Genomic DNA, 19369 nt, shown 5'->3' with positions numbered 1-19369 from the left:
AGGGAGGGCGATAGATAGAGTGAGGTCGATAGATAGATAGATAGATAGATAGATAGATAGATAGATAGATAGATAGATAGATAGATAGATAGATAGATAGATAGATAGATAGATAGATAGATAGATAGTTAGAGTGATGGCGATAGATAGAGTGAGTGCGATAGATAGACAGATAGAGTGAGGGCGATAGATAGATAGACAGATAGATAGAGTGAGTGCAATAGATAGACAGATAGAGTGAGGGCGATAGATAGATAGACAGATAGATAGAGTGAGGGCGACAGATAGAGTGAGCGCGAGAGTTAGATAGATTGTGAGTGATAGATAGATAGATAGCGTGAGGGCGATAGGTAGATAGAGTGAGGGTGATCGATAGAGTGAGGGCGATGGATAGATAGAGTGAGGGCGATGGATAGATAGAGTGAGGGCGATGGATAGATAGATAGATAGTTAAATAGATAGATGGATAGAGTGACGGCGATAGATAGATAGATAGATAGATAGATAGATAGATAGATAGAGTGAGGGAGATAGATAGATAGATAGATAGATAGATAGATAGATAGATAGATAGATAGATAGATAGATAGATAGATAGATAGATAGATAGATAGATAGATAGATAGATAGATAGATAGATAGAGGGAGATAGATAGATAGATAGATAGATAGATAGATAGATAGATAGATAGATAGATAGATAGATAGATAGATAGATAGATAGATAGATAGATAGATAGAGTGAGGGAGATAGATAGATAGATAGATAGATAGATAGATAGATAGATAGATAGATAGATAGATAGATAGATAGATAGATAGATAGATAGATAGATAGATAGATAGATAGATAGAGGGAGATAGATAGATAGATAGATAGATAGATAGATAGATAGATAGATAGATAGATAGATAGATAGATAGATAGATAGATAGATAGATAGATAGATAGATAGATAGATAGATAGATACCTGCACGGTTGGACCTTCTCAACAGAGGTCTCGTGTCACCTGTACACCACTGGTGCGACCACCTGGCATAGCCTATTAGGCCTCTCCTCCTTTAGAGAGAGATAACATGAGTACCAGTGAGTTGTGCAACAATAGCACCTGTTGTTTACATGCCAAGGGGCGATTTGGCTTGAGGTGGGCACCTTCTATATAGAACTGTGAATACTGTAGAAGCATTATCTTGGCGGTAGTGCACACTTATGAGGAAAAAAGAGATTTCATCTGTTTCATTTGGTTTGTTTCACAATCGTTGTTTGGAAAAGGTTGTTTGAATATTTACACTTGCATTACATTGCCTACACGTTTCGAGTTGACATTCTTCGTCAGGGAAAATGATTTTGTTTTCACAAGTATTTGATGAAACAGAATTGCGAGTAAACAGGTGTATACAGCATCAGATTCCTGGCCCTTGCATAGTTGGTAGTGCGTGGGGTGTAGTTTGGTTTCTGTTGGAGGTGCAAGAGGTTCTAAGACGTGCTTCCCACATGGTGTAGTGAACGTCACAGTGCATAAGAATAATGTATTGTTGAGAGCGTGAACAATAGGCAGAGCTGATTCCTAAATTGTATTTTTAATGAGATTTACATTTTTGGATCCAAAATGTTGCTATTTGCCCTAAAAAAGTTGGTTCAGCGCGTTTAAAAGCAGAGGAATTCCCCGACTCCCATCAGAGCCTGGGAAGGACTCCTTGGAGTCCACCCAGGGGCACAAGACAGAGCTTGTTATAAGGGTCCAAGAAAAAAGGCGCTATCCCCAGACTGCATCACATGGGCATTTATTCAACGAAATGGTGGGAGACGGAAATGTGACGTCATGCATGCTTCGGTGACATCACAGGGTCAGTTGAACCCTGGCCCTGTGACGTCCTGCATGCTTTGATGACATCACAGGGCCACTTGAACCCTGGACCTGTAACGTCCTGCATGCTTTGATGACATCACAGAGCCGGTTGAACCCTGGCCCCCCCATTAGTCCGTTAACAATCCCCTCAATTGTTCCCCATGAACTGGGTGAAAACAAATGAAAGTGCAAGAAATACTCCTAAATGATCCCCAAGAGGCCGGGTAACTAGTCCTGTGTTGCGGGTACCAAATGTCTACTAGCCAGAGAGCGATGCCCCTGATTGCCCATATATAAAGAAAGATTTGAGCCCTGATTTCGGAGAAAACGCACGTGTAAACAAGGGAGTGAGTGCTTGCACCGAATGAAATGTACGTGACCATGAAGTCAGTGCACTGTTTTAGTGATGGAAGCAGCAACCTAAGCAGTAGTATCACACATAACCTTTTGAAAAATACATTGGACACTAGCACATTTTTTTTTATTTGTTATTTATTATTATTTATTTATACAAATGTAACACTCCCTAGGACCTTATCTGCACTAGTGCTATCTCAAGTATGTAATGCAATTTGAGAGCGCAGTCACGAATACATAAAAAAAGGTGCAGATTTACATGTAATTTGACCTTGGTATTTGCAGCACAATATAGAAATGTTGTGACTAAAATATTAGCCACGCACCTGCACTTTGCTGGCACTCTCTAGTATTGTGTGCCTGCATTTTAAGTTTAGTGGGAGCCACGGGCGTGAATAAAAGACGAACATTGCTTGTGATTCTACTGGTCTGAGTGACAGAATGGCTGCTTGTCGTCATGTTTTCGATAGGCTGTTGGGCGTTAACAATGTTTAACTACTATCTACCCTCATAATGCTCCCTTGCCTTCAGCTGAGGCCCGGTGTTTCTCAGCGAACAATGAACAGTTAACTGCTGCCAAGGCCTCCGAGAACAAGCACGAATCACGTGGTGTCCAGTTAACCAATAGGGTGTAGGGTCTTGAGGGCAGAGTGAAACTGTTTTTTTCAGTAAACGGCGCTCGGTCGGTCCGGCGGCAATCAGTGAAGTCAGGAGAGTACGAGAGAGTGGAGTTTCGGTGTCTGCGAACATTGGAGCACGGCCAGCAATGACCCGTGGGTACATAGAATGGGGGTCTTGCTGAGACTGGAGTTTGGAGTCTGGTATACGTGCAGGGCTAAATTTCTTAGCTATTGTATAACAAGTGCGGGGCTCCCATGAGGGAGGGAAGCCCCGCGCGTGTGCCAGGTGATACGGCGGAGATACCAGGGGAGTCGCGACAAAAGAGCCAGGTGAGTCGGTGGGGGAGTGGCGGCTGTGTGCGTGCGTGCGTGTGTGTGTGTGTGTGCACGTGTGTGTATGCAGTGTGTGTATGCAGTGTGTGTGTGCGTGTGTGTGTGTGTGTGTGCCTGCGTGTGTGTGTGTGTGCGTGTTAGTGTGTGTGTGCATGCATGAGTGTGGCTGTGTGTGTGCACGCGCGATTGAGAGAGGCGAGAGGCTGACTTGCGGTGAATGTTGAACAGGAGATGTGCATGGCGCTCGGCTGGGCGTGTGCGTCCTAGAGATGAAATCGCCGAAGGAAAGCGCGTACCCTTCCCCTGACCAACATTCCCGGCAAGTGCACAACTTATGGTCTTTCGCTGGAAGCAGCGCGAAGCGAGACCTAAAAATCAACCCCGAGACAGAAGTGGCTCTCTTTAGATTCTCTAAAATTAGGTCAGATCTGACCAAAGCCGAAGAGACGTACATCTCAATCTGCTCTACAGTAGAACGCTCATTAATTCTCCAAAATTGGAGGTCGGAAGAGATTCCATCTTATCCTAAATGGGTAAATAAAATGGCAAGAATAAGGAGATTTGAGGAAGCATATGCTAAACGGGTTGGTGCAACAAAAACGTTTGCAGTGCTTTGGAAGTTCTTTGACAATTTGGCTGTATTATAGGAATCTTAGCACTTTAGCACTTTGCACTTTAGAAAATGTAGCACTTTAATGCATTGCACTTTAAACCCCTAATAGGGAAAAAGTTCTGTACTGTAATAATGACAAGATTTTGCACACGTAAAAAGTTGCAGATAATCCAACTGATTTTACCCGTATTCTTGATGATCATTAGGCACTAGTCACTTTAAGGTACTTTAAGATGTGGAAGGTGTAATTGCTTTCTTGATGCTTATGAATATATGGTGTACCGGACTCTCTGTTTCACTTTATTTGAGGATGTGTCCATATCAGTTTTAAGGGTTTCAGCTGTTAAAGGTATATATTATATATGTGTGTCAAATTTGGAAGCATGAGGGTTGGTGTTCCCTGATGACCAATGCTATGTTATTTTTTGTTCTCTGCTCTGCTCAAAAATAGAATAAAGCTCATGGTCGGGAGGATCCGCGGATCCACAGCGCCTCTAGATATCGAAACTTTTCTTTTTTAATTTTCTCAGCAACTATTTAACAGATTTACCCCATTTAAACAAAAGGGTGCTTTCTGAACCAAGCACTACCTTTTTGCCAAATTTGGTGTAATTCTGTTCAGCAGTTCGAGCTGTAGCAGTGTCTAAAGTTTCCTATGGAAAATAACATGGAGAAAACACGTTTTGGGACCCCCCTTATTTCTTGGCCCCCACATGGCGAATCACCCCGAACCTTTTAAGACAGGAGCTGACCAGAGCGCCCCAGTAGTTTTGAAACTTTCACGAAGATTCGTCAACTGGTGCCCGCTTTTCCTATGGAAACTAGGTCCTCACCATAACTATCTACTGGCGTCCGCCAGTAGAATATATATATATATATTTTACCTACTGGCGGTCGCCAGTAGGTATATATAGTTAGGACCTAGTTGCCATAGGAAATTCCGAACATTCTATTGGGAATAACTTTGGCGCCGATTGAGGGATTTGCCTGTAATTTCCCTTAAATTTGACTCGCTGCACTCCGCTCCTTCCCTGAAAGTTTCGGGGGAATTCGTCAAGCGGGGGCCGAGAAAAAAGGGGGGTCCCAAAACGTGTTTTCCCCATGTTAATTTCCATAGGGACATTCTGACAAGGCTACAGCTCGAACGGCTGAACGGAATTATACCAGATTTGGCAAAATGGTAGGGACTGGTATGCAGCAGTGCCTTTTGTATGTTTGGTGTAAATCCCTCCAGTAGTTCTTGAGAAAATTGAATTTGAAATTTTTCAAATGGCATTTTCTATGGGACCTTTAGACACGGCTACAGCCCGAACGGCTGAACGGAATTACACCAAACTTGGCAAAATGGTAGGGACAGGTATGCAGTTGTGCCTTTTCTATATTTGGTGAAAATCCCTCCAGTAGTTGTTGAGAAAATGAATTTGAGCAAATTATATATCTATATGCGCTCAACATTCTATTGGGAATAGCTTTGGCGCCAATTGAGGAATCTGTGTGTAATTTTCCAGAATTTTGGCCAGCTCTGCTCCGCTCCTTCCCTGAAAGTTTCGGGGGGATTCGTCAAGCGGGGGCCGAAAGGGGGGTCCCAAAACGTGTTTTCCCCATGTTAATTTCCATAGGGACCTTTAGACACGGCTACAGCCCGAACGGCTGAATGGAAATACACCAAACTTGGCAAAATGGTAGGGCCTGGTATGCAGTAGTCCCTTTTCTATATTTGGTGAAAATCCCTCCAGTAGTTGTTGAGAAAATTGATTTTGATCAAATTATATATCTATATGCGCTCACCGTACGCGCACAGTATGCGCACGTACGCGTACGGTAGGCGTACCGTACGCGTACGTGCGCGTACCCTAACTTGCGTGAGCGAGTTTCTGATTGGCTGGCAGTCGACTGTCAACATTCCAAACTGTCCAAACCAGGAAGTGTTGGCCACCATCTTGTTTTTCAGGAGAACTGAGGCACAAGATAGCCCAAAACAAGAGTGGAAAACACGTAAAGGGGGCAGGGTAGAGACCCCCCCAACCCTCTAGCTCTTCTCAGGGGTCCCAAAAGGACCACCAAGGGCAAAAAAAAAAATCGCGGAGTACGCACACCGTATGCGTAGGGTAAGCGACCGTGTGCGTACCCCGCGATTTAAAAAAAAATTCTTGCACTTGGTGGTCCTTCTGGGACCCCCTGAGAAGGGTTAGGGGGTCAGGGGGTCTCAACCCTGCCCCCTTTTCGCATTTTCCACTCTTGTTTTGTGCTCTCTTGTGCCTCACTTCTCCTGAGAAACAAGATGGCTGCTCAGGTGGTCCCAGAAGGATAATAACATATATAAACGTTATCCGCTAATAGAATTAGCCTTACAAAACCTTTGAAATTTATTGAAAGAAAATATAGGTTTCACGCCTGATATAGTTAGGAATTAGCATTTAAAAAACCTTGCAAATTCACTGAAAAAACATAGGTTTCAAGCCTTATATAGTTAGGAATTAGCATTTAAAAAACCTTGCAAATTCACTTAAAAAACCATAGGTTTCAGGCCTTATATAGTTAGGAATTAGCGTGTAAAAAACCATTTCAATTGCTCCTATATAGTTAGTTGTACTAACTATATTTCGCGCACCCGCAATCCATTGCTGATGATGTCACATATTACATCATTCATGACATGGTCAGTGACATCACTGATGACATCTCAAATGACATCACTGATAACATCACTGATGACATCTCATTTGACATCACTGATCACATCACTGATGATATCATTCATTTTTTTTTTACATTTTTTATTGAAGTTGTATTTAGTATTATACAGTATATGTCACAAAGTAAAAATGTCACAAACGCTTATAATTACATTAATTTTAAATTCACCCCAATATATAGCAATTTACTCAAAATAACAACCCCAAATTTTCTCGAACTTTTTTATACTACCGACTCTTTTAGCACATAATTGTTCACTTCTCCTAACCTTTTTCATTTTTTCGAGCCATTCCAAAAACGTTGGAACTTTTGTTGAACGCCAGTTCTGTAACAATAAAAACCTAGCAACGCCCATTATGATATAAATCAATTTTTTCAAATAATTTGTAAATGTACATTCAGGATCATATCCAAATAAAAGCATTTTTGCATTACATGGGATTAATAACATATAGAAAGTTTTTAGAAAAACAAACATTTCTTCCCAAAAAGGCTTAATTTTGGGACAATACGCTATAATATGAGACCAATTGGCCTGCACACAATTGCACTGTCTGAAACAACTGGCCGATGCATTATTGTACATTTTAGCAATGATTACTGTGTGCGGGACAATAATATCCATTTGCTAAAATAAAGCATTCAACGCCAATTTGCGCCACGCAAAACACAGAAATTAAATTGGTTAATAGTTTTCCATATTTCAGTTGATAGAACTTGATTTTCCTGTTTGTCCCATTTACGGATAGCTTTAGAGGTCAACTCATCCTCCCTACTCTGTGCGAGGCACTGTTACCATGCCCCAGGTTTCTTCATCTCATTGTTAACAAAAAGATCTAATGCTAATGGAGAGGGATTATTAGTAATAATACTGGGGTCTAATTGCATCAATGTTGGATATATCAAGTTAGTGTAGGACCCGATTAACAAAAAATTGCCGGAAATCAAACAAATCATATCGTTGACAGAGAGCCAGGTCCCATTCCTTAGGAAATCAGATAATGTTTTAAACCCTGCCTGCCCCCAGTTTTCTATAGCAATTGGATCAACCTTAATCCTTAAAAATGAAAAGGCGCCAATTAAGGGAGTTGTTAGGTGGATAGGAGGAAGCGAATATCTCTTATGCATAGCATCGCGCCATTTAAAAAAACAATTTAAAGTCTTATAACGAACAAATTTGGGTGATTTCGGTACAAGCAAAGGGGATGGGATTTGAATTTCTAAACATATTAAATCGAAAAAAAAATGTATGAAAAACCCAGTGCCTGGGTTTATATTTTTGAATCTCTCTAGGTACTGCGCAAAGTATGCGTAATAGTAATCTTTCAAATTTGGTAAAGAAAGACCTCCATATTCAGTTTCTGCAGTTAAAGTTCGTAAGTCTATTCTAGGCGTTTTTTTGCCCAAATAAATTTAGAAAACATAGATTCTATTTTCGAAAAAAAAGAACCTGGTAAATAAACTGGAATTGATGAAAATAAGAAATTAAAAAGTGGAAGGATCGACATTTTAATCAAAGCAGTGCGGCCAAGAATAGATAACGGTAAAGTGTCCCAGCGGGCAAACATTGATTGAACTCTTTTAATTAATGGAACGAAATTTAATGTATATAAGTCTAGGATACTGGGAGAGAACAAGATCCCCAAATATCTTTTCGGTTTTGAATTGATGCAGCCTTGTAAATCTTTATGGAGGATTGGGTCTGCCCCCCCACAAACTAATATTTCGTTTTTTTTTATTAATGCAGTAACCTCCCAGGGTTTCGAACTCTTAAAAAATGTTAAGTATTTGTATCTGTGATGCAAGATCGGGTTTGATTAGTAACATGATATCATCTGCGTAGAGTTTGATCTTGGCCATGGCAGTGACTGGTGGCGTGATCTGGAGACAATTCCTGATGGCAACAGCTAGTGGTTCAATAAAAAAAGCAAAAAGAATCGGTGACAAGGGGAAACCTTGCCTGGTGCCGCGTTGTACTGATATTGAGCCTACTGATGATTTATTTATAATTATGTTTGCTCTAGCACCCGTGTACAGATTCTGTATTAAATTAATGATATGTTATGGAATCACAAACTTTCTTAAAATAAAGAAAAGAGTGTCCCAAACCACCAAATCAAAAGCTTTCTCTGCATCCAGTAAAAGAACTAAGGCCTGTATCCCCCGTGAGTCAAAGTAATCTAATGCTTCAACTAAAAAATGTGTGTTTGTAAATATTTGTCTACCTATGATAAACCCGTTTTGATCGGGATGGATCAACTCCGCCGTGAAATTATTAAAGCGAAGTGAAAGCAATTTGGTGGTTATTTTGTAATCTGAGTTTAGTAGGGTAATTGGCCTATATGAGTTCGGATCTTTGGGTTTCTTCCCCTTTTTCAAAAAACTAATGACTGTACCTTCATGGGGGGATTCAGGGATTTGCCCTCCTTTAAGCATTGAGTTTAATAATAACAGAAAAAAATCACTAAAGGAGCTAAAAAAAACTTTAAAGAATTCTGAAGGAAGGGCCGCAAGCTTTACTTAATGGCAGATCTTTTACCACTGCTTCAAATTCTGCTTTAACAAATGGTTTTTGCATATGCTTCTGATCTTCCAGAGATAGCATTGGAATTTCATGACGCCCCAAGAAATCAGATAATTTTGGGTGATCAATAGTGCTATTTATAGTATAAATTCTATCGCAGTGTTGAAGCATAATAGAATTTATTTCTGCCTGAACGAATGTATCGATGTGAGTGACAGGATCTTTTAAAGAATTAATCATATTTGAAGCCGCCTGCTCTTTTACTTGCCAAGCTAGAAATTTTCCTGTAAAGTTGCTCTCTTCGTATACTTTTTGTGATTGTTTTCGGAAGGCCTTTTCACTTTGTACATAATAGTGGGTACTAAGGGGGTCATTATGATTGCGGTTTTTCCGCATCCTCGGGGCCGGCGGAATGCACCGCCGGCCCAGAGGATGCGGAAAAACCGCAGCAGACTGACCAAAGACCCACCGCCACATTAGGATGGCTGGTGGGTCCTGGTTTCCGTCCGCAGCTTTTCCGCCGCGGTCGGCTTACAACCGCGGCGGAAAAGCTCTAATATGGTGACGGTGTCTTCCAGACACCGTCCACCATATTAGGATGGCCTGTAAATTATGCTTTTCCGCGGCGGGTTTTCCGCCGTGGAAAAGCATACGGAACTTCACTGCGGGGGCCCGTTGCGGGCCCCCTAGGTGAAGGGGGGGTGGGGGGTGCACATGGGGGGTACCTATGGTACCCCCCTGCATTTGCATGCAGAAAGCGGCAGGCACCGCGCGGTGCCTGTCTCTTACTGCATGCAAATGCAATGCGTGCATTTTTAACATTGCGGCGGGTGCAGCTTGAAGCTCCACCCGCCGCAATGTTAAAAATAGAGGATGTGACCGCAACCCTTGCGGTCACATCCTAATTGCACAGGAGGGAACTCCGCATGCCATGCGGAGGTTCCCTCCTGCTCTGGGGTCGCGGACGGACGCAAGTCCGTCCGCGATCCTAATGACCCCCTAAGTTCATGTTTGGCCTCTCTCAGTTGATTTAATACATTGCCATTTGGTTTACGGTGTTGACTTAATGTAAGATCCTGAATTTTTTGTAATAGAGAGTTCCTAGTGATTTTCACAGCAGACCATTCAGCCGCATCTTTCCTAATGACTATACCCCGTATAAAGGCCTTTAATGAGTCCCAAATTATATGAAGAGGGGCTGTACCTATATTTCGATCATTATATTCCGTAATCTCTAATTTTAGCGCACATACCCATTTCGTATCCTGTAAGTAAATTTTATTAAACATCCATCTTTTCACAGTTTGAGTGTTCTCTTCAAAGTCAAAATTAATCACCAGCATGGAATGGTCTGAAAAACCATTATGGTAGAATTTCTGGAAGAGAAATTTAAGCTGTCTAGAGGCCAAAAAAAAATCTATACGGGATGAGGATTTAAACCTACCAGACCAGCAGGTAAACTCCGTTTTTCGAGGATTTATCAGGCGCCATAGATCACACAATCCTAATATTGATATATAGTTTAACATAGTCCTATAAGATCTAGGTTTGGACTGTCTTTTGAGGGATGAAGTAGAATCTAAATTAGGGTTCATAAGTATATTGAAATCATCACCTATAACGATGTCTCCACCCACCAATAACAGAGATTGAAACAGAGCTTCGTATATCTGGGGACTATCCTCTATAGGGGCGTAAAAGCAAACAAAAGTTATTGGATTACGAAAGGATTTAAATCTGCATGAAGCCCAACACCAGCGACCTGAAGGATCGCTTTCTGTCTGAACACTGAACAGTCTCAATCTCTAAATTTTTATTCAGAAAGAGAGCAACTCCACGTTGTGAACCCATTGCGCATGAAAAACCCCGATACGAAGCCCAAGTTTTAAACATATTAAAATCCTCTTTTTTGGAAGCTGCAATATGAGTTTCCTGTAACATTACCACCGCAGGATTTTCAGTCCTAATCCAAGATTCTATTGCTCGCATTTTTCTACCATTATTCAAGCCATTCACATTAAACGATACCAATTTCAAACCCTTATTGAGCGACATGTTACATAATTAACTGCTGAAAATAATACAGAGATTCTAACCAAAAAATATCTTATATCACCAAAGTACCTAGAAAGTGAATTGTTACAAAAAATTGTTCTACTGCATACAACCTCAATTTTTTCAAATTTTTCCCCATTGTCCCAACCCCACCGCCACTTTCACCTGTGGCCCTCTTCTTCCTGTATTTCCCACGCTGGCCACTGGTGCTCTTCCCTTTTCTTAGAGGTGTCTTGGTATAACACCCCATTGACTCCCAGCACCCCTTCCCCGACCCCCCACCCACAGCCTCCACAATTCCATCACATATCTTTAGCCAGGCGACATTTTACTAAGCAGCTCTTGTGCTTCTGCAACATCGGTTAATAAATTAAATTTGCCCTTGATCAGCACCCTAAGTTTAGATTGTTGTGCGATTGCGGCCTGAGCTCCCTTAGCCTTAAACAAATGAAGTAGTTTTACAAATTCTTTTCTGCGGCGAGCAGCGGCCGCAGACATGTCTGAAAAAATCCTGCATTTAGCTGTAGCACTGGCAGCGAATTGACCTTGTTTAATGGCCCTTGATAAAATGGTCTCTTTTATTCGAATATCAGCAAAGTTCAACAGGATTGTACGAGGGAGGGCAGAATTGGGAAAAGGCTGGGCCGGTTCCCGATGTGCTCGGGTAATCGTCAGGTCACATTTGAACTCCGGTATGACTTTATGTTGCAAAAAGGAGGACACCCATTTGATCATACCAGCCCCCTCAATTTTCTCGGGAACCCCGACTATTCTTAGGTTTGATCGACGATTAAAGTTTTCAAGTTCATCCAGTTTGACTTCTAAAGCCTTAGAAGATTTAGAGGTATTTTGACCATCCTCTAGGACTGAAATCCTAGCTTCAGCTTCCTGAAGGCGAGGGGGAAAAGTGGATACAAGATCTTCAATTTTATTCAAGCGATTCTGGATCCCAACCAATTCAGCCCTTTGAAATTGCTTAACTTCCCGTATCTCATCCAATATCAGATTTAACATATCTTTAACTGATAGTTGCAGTGACCCAACTATCTGGGTGGTTTTTGGATCCATATCTAGAATTGGGCTTAGCACTTCAGCCCCTTCAGTTGGGCAAATTGTCAAATGGATGGCAACTGAGCCTGCAGGGTTATCTGTATTATTCATTAAAGCGGTTACCACTCCTGCTGGAAAGGGTGCTGCCCTTAAATTTGAAGAATGAGACGATGATGTATCAGCACTAAGAGATAAAGTGTCAATCTGTAAGGGCTCTGTGTCTGAAACAGCAATTGCTAGGGCTGGGCCGGGACCGGGGCCGGGGTCTGGATCAGAAATAGTTATAGCGGAAATATTATCGGCTAATAAATTGAGTTTGGCATCAAAAAGAGGAAACTGTTTCAATGGCTTATTAGTAGTCGTCATATTTCTTAAATGTAAATTGCCATCCAAAGTCTCTTGGTGCACTTCTGAGGTACTAATGTTCCCAAATGTCTCTTCCTCGGAGGTCAGGAAGGAGTCCACCTTGCCTTCTTCAGCTGCTAATCTGGCGGCCGCTGCTGCTGCTTCTTCTTCTTCTTTTGCTTGGAGGCGACGGGCTCTAGCTCTGGCTCGAACCCCAGTGAGTTTTCCCATTAAAGCGGCCCTATTATACTCCGTTCCTTTTCCGTACTTTCCCAAATGGAAAAGGAAAATATGTCAGTGAATAATGGGAAATATAATTTGCTTTAATTTTCCCAGCTCTTGTCTCTTTTTTTTCCCGTTTTTTCTTTTCTTTTTGTGCGGAGTCTTCTGCTTTCTAGCGCCAATGCCTCCAACGCTATGCCTTGAAAGCTTAGAAGTCTTATTTCCACCTGCAACAGTATCTATTATTTTCAGTGCTTAATTAAGAAGAAACATCGGTATCAAGTAATTAGCACTGAGCCAACTAATTGTCGAGTGGCTACAGCCACCTCAGTTCATCTCATCCCAAAATTGCAGAGAGTAGCGCAGAGCCCAATGATACAGTCAAAATGCTGAGAACACTATAGAGAAAAAAAAGTCCAACTCCAAACCCAGTTTCTTTTCTCTTTGTTCCTCTCCGTTTCCCCCAGCAATTACAGCAGCAGCAATTACAGCAGTCTTTTTGTTTTTTTTCCCCTTTCTTGACAACGCATTATAGTACACTGATCGTTTTTTCCTCCAGACGCTTGCTCAAAAGTTTATTCAGGTAAAGCGGGAGCAGAAATGTATTGCAGACCCACACTACGGCCGTTTTCCAGATTGAATGCAGCACGGCAATGTCTGTAGCAGTAGTAAATCAAAGCGACAGGCAATGAGGTAATGACAGGCAATAGGCGAAGGAATCCTCGGAGCGAGCACAGCGTTAATACGCAGCCAAGATTAATCTATCCGGACACATTGTATCTCACATCGAAGCCATTGTCCATGAAAAAGCGCCGCTCACCTCGCTCCGTTCATGTCTCATCCAGAAGCCTGTTTCCGAGAAACTCCGGTCCGAATCGGCTTAACGAACCTCAGCAGTTTTCAGAGCACTAAGCACCGAGCACAGCCCCGAACGCCGAAGCAGCAGCAGATGCCATTGACCTCAAGGTGAGGCGGGGGAGGAGTCAGGGATAGGTGCTCAGGCTACGTGGAGGCGTGGAACTCCTCCGTAGCATCCATTTCCCCCACCATGATATCATTCATGTGATAATACGATGCACCTCCTCACACTCTAGCATAACCTTTGATACACCCAGTGTTAAATACAGACTACCATTCTTGAAACCATTGACACACCAATACCAGTTACTACATACGCACTCACTGATTCCTACACACACATTCACTCATTCACCCATAGAATCACTCATACATACAGTCACTCATCAATACAACACTATCATATGCACTCATACACCTATACAGACACTCACACACTGCCACTCATCCATGGAGTTACTCACACACCTAGTCAGTCATGCAAAGAATCAATCACACTTCCATTTCCTCAACTATACAGTTATACACACAAGACCTTACTTATTCAAACATATACTAACACATACTTACTCTCTTATACAATCACTGATACAAGTACACAATGATCCATATAGCCACTTGCACATTCACTGGCTCTCATGTATAGTCATTTATATATGCCAACTCTCACATGCACTGTGTTTTACATATGTACTTATTTGCACATGTAGCACTGAGATATCCATTCACTCACCAACACACCCATGCACACAGTCAACCGCCCATATAGCTGTTTCCACATGCACTCTTGAACTCATACACCTAGTGAATCAACTGCTCACACATCTATGCACAGAGTTACACACCTCCCAGCCACCCACACACACACTCAGTCTCCCTTTCAAATACTTGGGCAACCAATCAATAACCCATATAGCCACTAATATAGCTACTGATCAACACATGCAGCAGCTTACACAACAACAGACATACTGATGCACACATTCAGACAGTTTAGTCATTAACCCATGCATTTAGTAAGACACATTTAATCACTCACTCATACAGTCAGTCACACACCTACTAAAACCTTCATCCAGACACTAATACATCCACTCATTCTTCAATATGTAAAACATATTTAAACTTTACAGAAACACACAGTCACTGGATGATGTCATCAGTTATGTCAAATGAGATGTCATCAGTGATGTCATCAGTGAAGTCATTTGAGATGTCATCAGTGATGTCATCAGTGATGTCACTGAGCATGTCATGAATGATGTAATATGTGACATCATCAGCAGTGGATTGCGGGTGCGCGAAATATAGTTAGTACAACTAACTATATAGGAGCAATTTCAATGGTTTTTTAAATGCTAATTCCTAACTATTAAGGCCTGAAACCTATGTTTTTTTAAGTGAATATATATATATATATATATATATATATATATATATATATATATACATATATATCAACTTGATCTCCTCATAGTCCACTGGAAATGTCACCCATATAGTGTATTCCGATAACCAGAACAGTGATGGCCATCTTAAACTAAGTCATTTCATTTCATGAAATATATATACAATATGTAATCAAGTATCTTACAATGTATTAAATCACAATGCTGTCTTCAAAAAGCTAAATTTAACGCACTGATATCCTGCAACGGTAACAAAATTATATATTTGTAAATATATACATGTGATGTTTTTCGATATTGTTACAATCAATCTCGTTGTGAGCCCGTTTGCAAAATAAAATATATATATATATGTATATCTCATAATAAACAAGAATGTTGTGTATATTCTTCATCCAGTCCAAGTGGGCAACAAATATATTCATTCACTGGCTATCAGTATGTTTATATTTGGTCATATTATATGTCCAGCTACACACTATACGCATGTTAACCACAAATATAGCTCACATCCCATATCTTGCCCCAGTGGGCAGTTATAGTCCAATCACTCCTATGGTTGACGGGGGGAAACATTGTAAACAACACCAGTATTCTATGGGCATGTCGGATGTTACCCAATTTTTCAATATATTTGCTCTTATTCCATAATGTATAAATAAGTCATTGACATATTAAATCTTTCTCAGAATATTAGAAGACAGCAGATTCCACACTATTCATTAATCAGAAAAAAGGAAGGGAAAGTGCCAGCACCTGTGAAAGAATAAAATAAACAGTGTTATAATTAAAAAACATAAAAGACCACCTGAAAAGATTAGCTCGCTAGTAATTCCTGATCCTAATTACCCAATGGATGGCAAGATCTTCGCTGGAGTTCAAACCCTGCGGTACCAGGGTTTCAAAATCAATTACATACTTTGATTCCAGTTTGCGCAGTTCTAGCTCATGATTGCCACCCCTCATGTTGATATTCCCAGCATCAATTACCAACTTTCTCAAAAGTTTCTCATCCTGAAAATAATGATTGAAAAAATGCTGTGCCACAGGGTAATGCTTATTGTTGTGTCTAGTTGCACGAACATGCTCTAGCACTCGGTTTTCGGCACAATGTATAGTACTCCCCATATACATCTTGTAACAGGGACAAACCAGTGCATACACACAATAAGTGGTGTTACAATTAAGAGACGTTTTGATAACAAATTCTCTTTTAGAGTGGGGTATTCAAAATTGTGTACAATCCACGCTATAGCTGCATGCCTTACAACTTTTGCAACAGCGTAAACCTGTACAACCAGTGCTCCTGTTTACCTTCTCTTTGGTAACCAAATTTTGACTTAATTCATCGCGTAAAGATCTACTTTTCTTAAAGGCGATCTGGGGATTACAGTTCAAACATTTACGCAGATTATCATCAGTTCTCAAACCATGCCAATGTTTTTGTAAAATCTTATGCACCTCACATGCCTGGTGTGAGAAAGTTGTTATAAACCTCACTTTATCTTGATCCTTTTCCTGAACCACTGGATGCAGCAGTTCATTCCTAGTGACTGTTTCAACTCTTTTACCAGCTTGATCAATGCTTTTAAGGCTGTATCCCCTCTCTTTAAATCGTCTACTCATGATCTCTTTCTCAGCGATAAATGCAATTTATGTGCTACATTTACGCTTTGCACGTAACAGCTCCCCATTGGGAATACTGTAGATGAGATTCGGAGGGTGCGCCCTTCTAGCACCAAGTAAGCTGTTGCCTGCTGTGGCTTTCCTTAACAACTTTGTCTCTAGGGCTCCATCCTTCACATTCACTTGCACTTCCAAAAAGTCAATCGATGTCTTACTAATGTGCACAGTGAATGCCAAGTTGTAGGAATTACTGTTCAGTTTCTTTACAAAGCATTTAGCCGACACCTCATCTTCAGCCCATATACAGAAAATATCATCAATGAACCACAGCTACAGTACCACACAGCTTTCAAATTCCTCCAACTGTGCGGTCACCTGCTCCTCCCACCAGCCCATTATTAGATTTGCATAGCTGGGGGCGAAGCAGGCGCCCATCGCTGTAGCCTGTCTCTGCCTGTAGATGTGGTCATCAAAGATAAAAAAGTTGTTGGACAAAAAGAAGTAGATCATATCCACCAACATCTCCGAGTAGAATAGAAGGGAAATTGATTGTGCTTTTAAGAAGTGCCTAACAGCCTGTATTCCATGATCATGCATGATACTCATATATAAACTGCTGACATCTAGGGTGACAAGTGTGTAACTTTCTTCCCAATGAATACCATCAATTACAGTCAGGAAGTGAGTGGTATCTCATATATATGCTGGTAAGTCCACTGCCAAAGGTCTCAGATAATGAATATGGAAATATTTTCCAATAGGGAACAATAGGTCTTCCTGGGGGATTCTGTGCATCCTTGTGCAACTTAGGCAGAAGGTTCAGCCCTGGTATTTTGGGGTGGGAACATCTCAGATATGTATATTCCTCCCACTCTATTAAACCCTTTTCCCACCAGTCCATCAATATCTCACCAAATTTCTTAAGCAAGCTCCAAGTCCGAGGCCCGCAACCTTTGCAGCCTCCTCCAACTATCACGACCTCCGCGACACAGGCCCGCAGTACTCCTTTCTCATTGACGTACTCCACAGCTGCCTCTGGCCTACACTGCGGTCAAGTAGGTCACACATTTGGAACTGAGCCTTGATTTATTTATGGCAGTGTTTATATCACTTTACAGGCCTCATCGCAGACTGCATACCCTTTCAGCTCCGGTGCCACTAAGTCTGTTCCCCGACATTCATGGACACTCTCTGGTTGAATTTTGGTGGCCTATGAGTCTATGGCCTGGGGGTTGTCTTCATCATCATGTAGCTGATACTGACTTGGTGGTAATAACGAGGCTGTAGCATACCACTCCTCCATTTGCAGCTTCCTGCCGGCTTCTGCCCTCTGCATCATGTCCTGGAGGACACCTTCCACTGTCCCCCACAACACCGCGCTACATTTACCTTCGACATCGACGAGGACCTTCTCAGTTCGCGTGGCCCTACCTTAGTGCACCGCAAGTCACCATCCCGTGGCGGTGTGCCTGTGCCGGCCTCAGTGCATCCGGGGCTACTAACTCTGTGCAGCTCAAGTCAGGGACCCTGTCTGATAGAATATTGGATGGCCTCTGGGTCGATGGCCTTGGGGTCATCAACGCCATGTGTCTGTGGCCCTCCGCTGTCCACTGCCTCCGGCGTCAACTGCGGTCCACCAGGGCTCACACATCAAATCTAGTCCTGACCAGCCCGGACGTCGCATCACCGCAGGAGACACACACCACCAGGACCAGCTCCAAACAACAACTGCCTGAGTCAAAACAGTCTTATTGCCAGACTATCAGAGTTGCTCACACCTGTCGTGGATGCCATCATATGTTTGATACCCTGCTCAGCTCTTCAGATGCCACTAACTCAGTGCACCACAACTCATGGACCCTTTCTGATTGAGTTTTGTGCTGTGGAGAGCTCACGCAGCAATATCACCTCAGACAGTGTGGAAGAACGGGGACGATGATGAGGAAGATGATGCAGGTGTAACACACTGCACTGCAGCTGCATCAGAACTATCCCAAAGGGACACAATCCTAGACAATTTCTTCACATGAGCACGTTCAGCTCTAGTTCCCCAACCTCAGTGCACTACAACTCACGAACACTTCTGTTAGCATATTGGGTGACCTCTGTACTTGCTCCGGCTACCACCATGACGCTTCGCAGTTGTTTCTGTTATTCTGTTGTTTTCTGTTTCCATTTTAATAGTGATCACTGTTCAAGTTGTTGCCAGCACCAACAACTCTGTGAGGGCTGGCTTACACCCTCACGACACACATCCAGCACAGGCATCACTGTACATGTGACCCTGGCAATAAAGGTGCCAGACGCACGTGCCCGTAGCCAGTTCCATATATTATCTGAGTGTGTCTGTGTGGTCATATTGTATGCCTACAACATTACATTGGGCTGTGTACAGCGGACGCAACCATGTCACCACAGGCAGCGGGTAAGGCCTTGGACATGTAGCTTTGTTGTCATCCACTCAATACGTAAGAGTAGTGGACTGGTCCGTCGTACGCAGGTCCAGCGTGGGGGTGTGAATGATTTTTCCAGGGCTTAGGGCATGGTTCAGTACTGGAAATATGCAAATGGATGTGTCTCTGTCCCAGTGTGGCTCTCCATTGAGGAGTTTAGGTGGTCCATGAGGGGACTTAGACACCCACGTATGTGATCTAGTTCGGTTTCCATGAGGTCGGACCCCACCCACACCTGTTCGGCCACCTCCTTCTGGCATTCTGACATCTGGCATTGGAATGCGATTTGTGCTTTGGTGAAGTGCTGGGAGCCAGCAGTGGTGGCGGTTGATTCCTGATGTGTGGTCTGTGCAGGG

This window comes from Lissotriton vulgaris, chromosome 6, assembly GCF_964263255.1.
Source record: "Lissotriton vulgaris chromosome 6, aLisVul1.2, whole genome shotgun sequence".
Taxonomy (NCBI): domain Eukaryota; kingdom Metazoa; phylum Chordata; class Amphibia; order Caudata; family Salamandridae; genus Lissotriton; species Lissotriton vulgaris.
Note: the sequence above shows the minus strand (reverse complement) of the source record.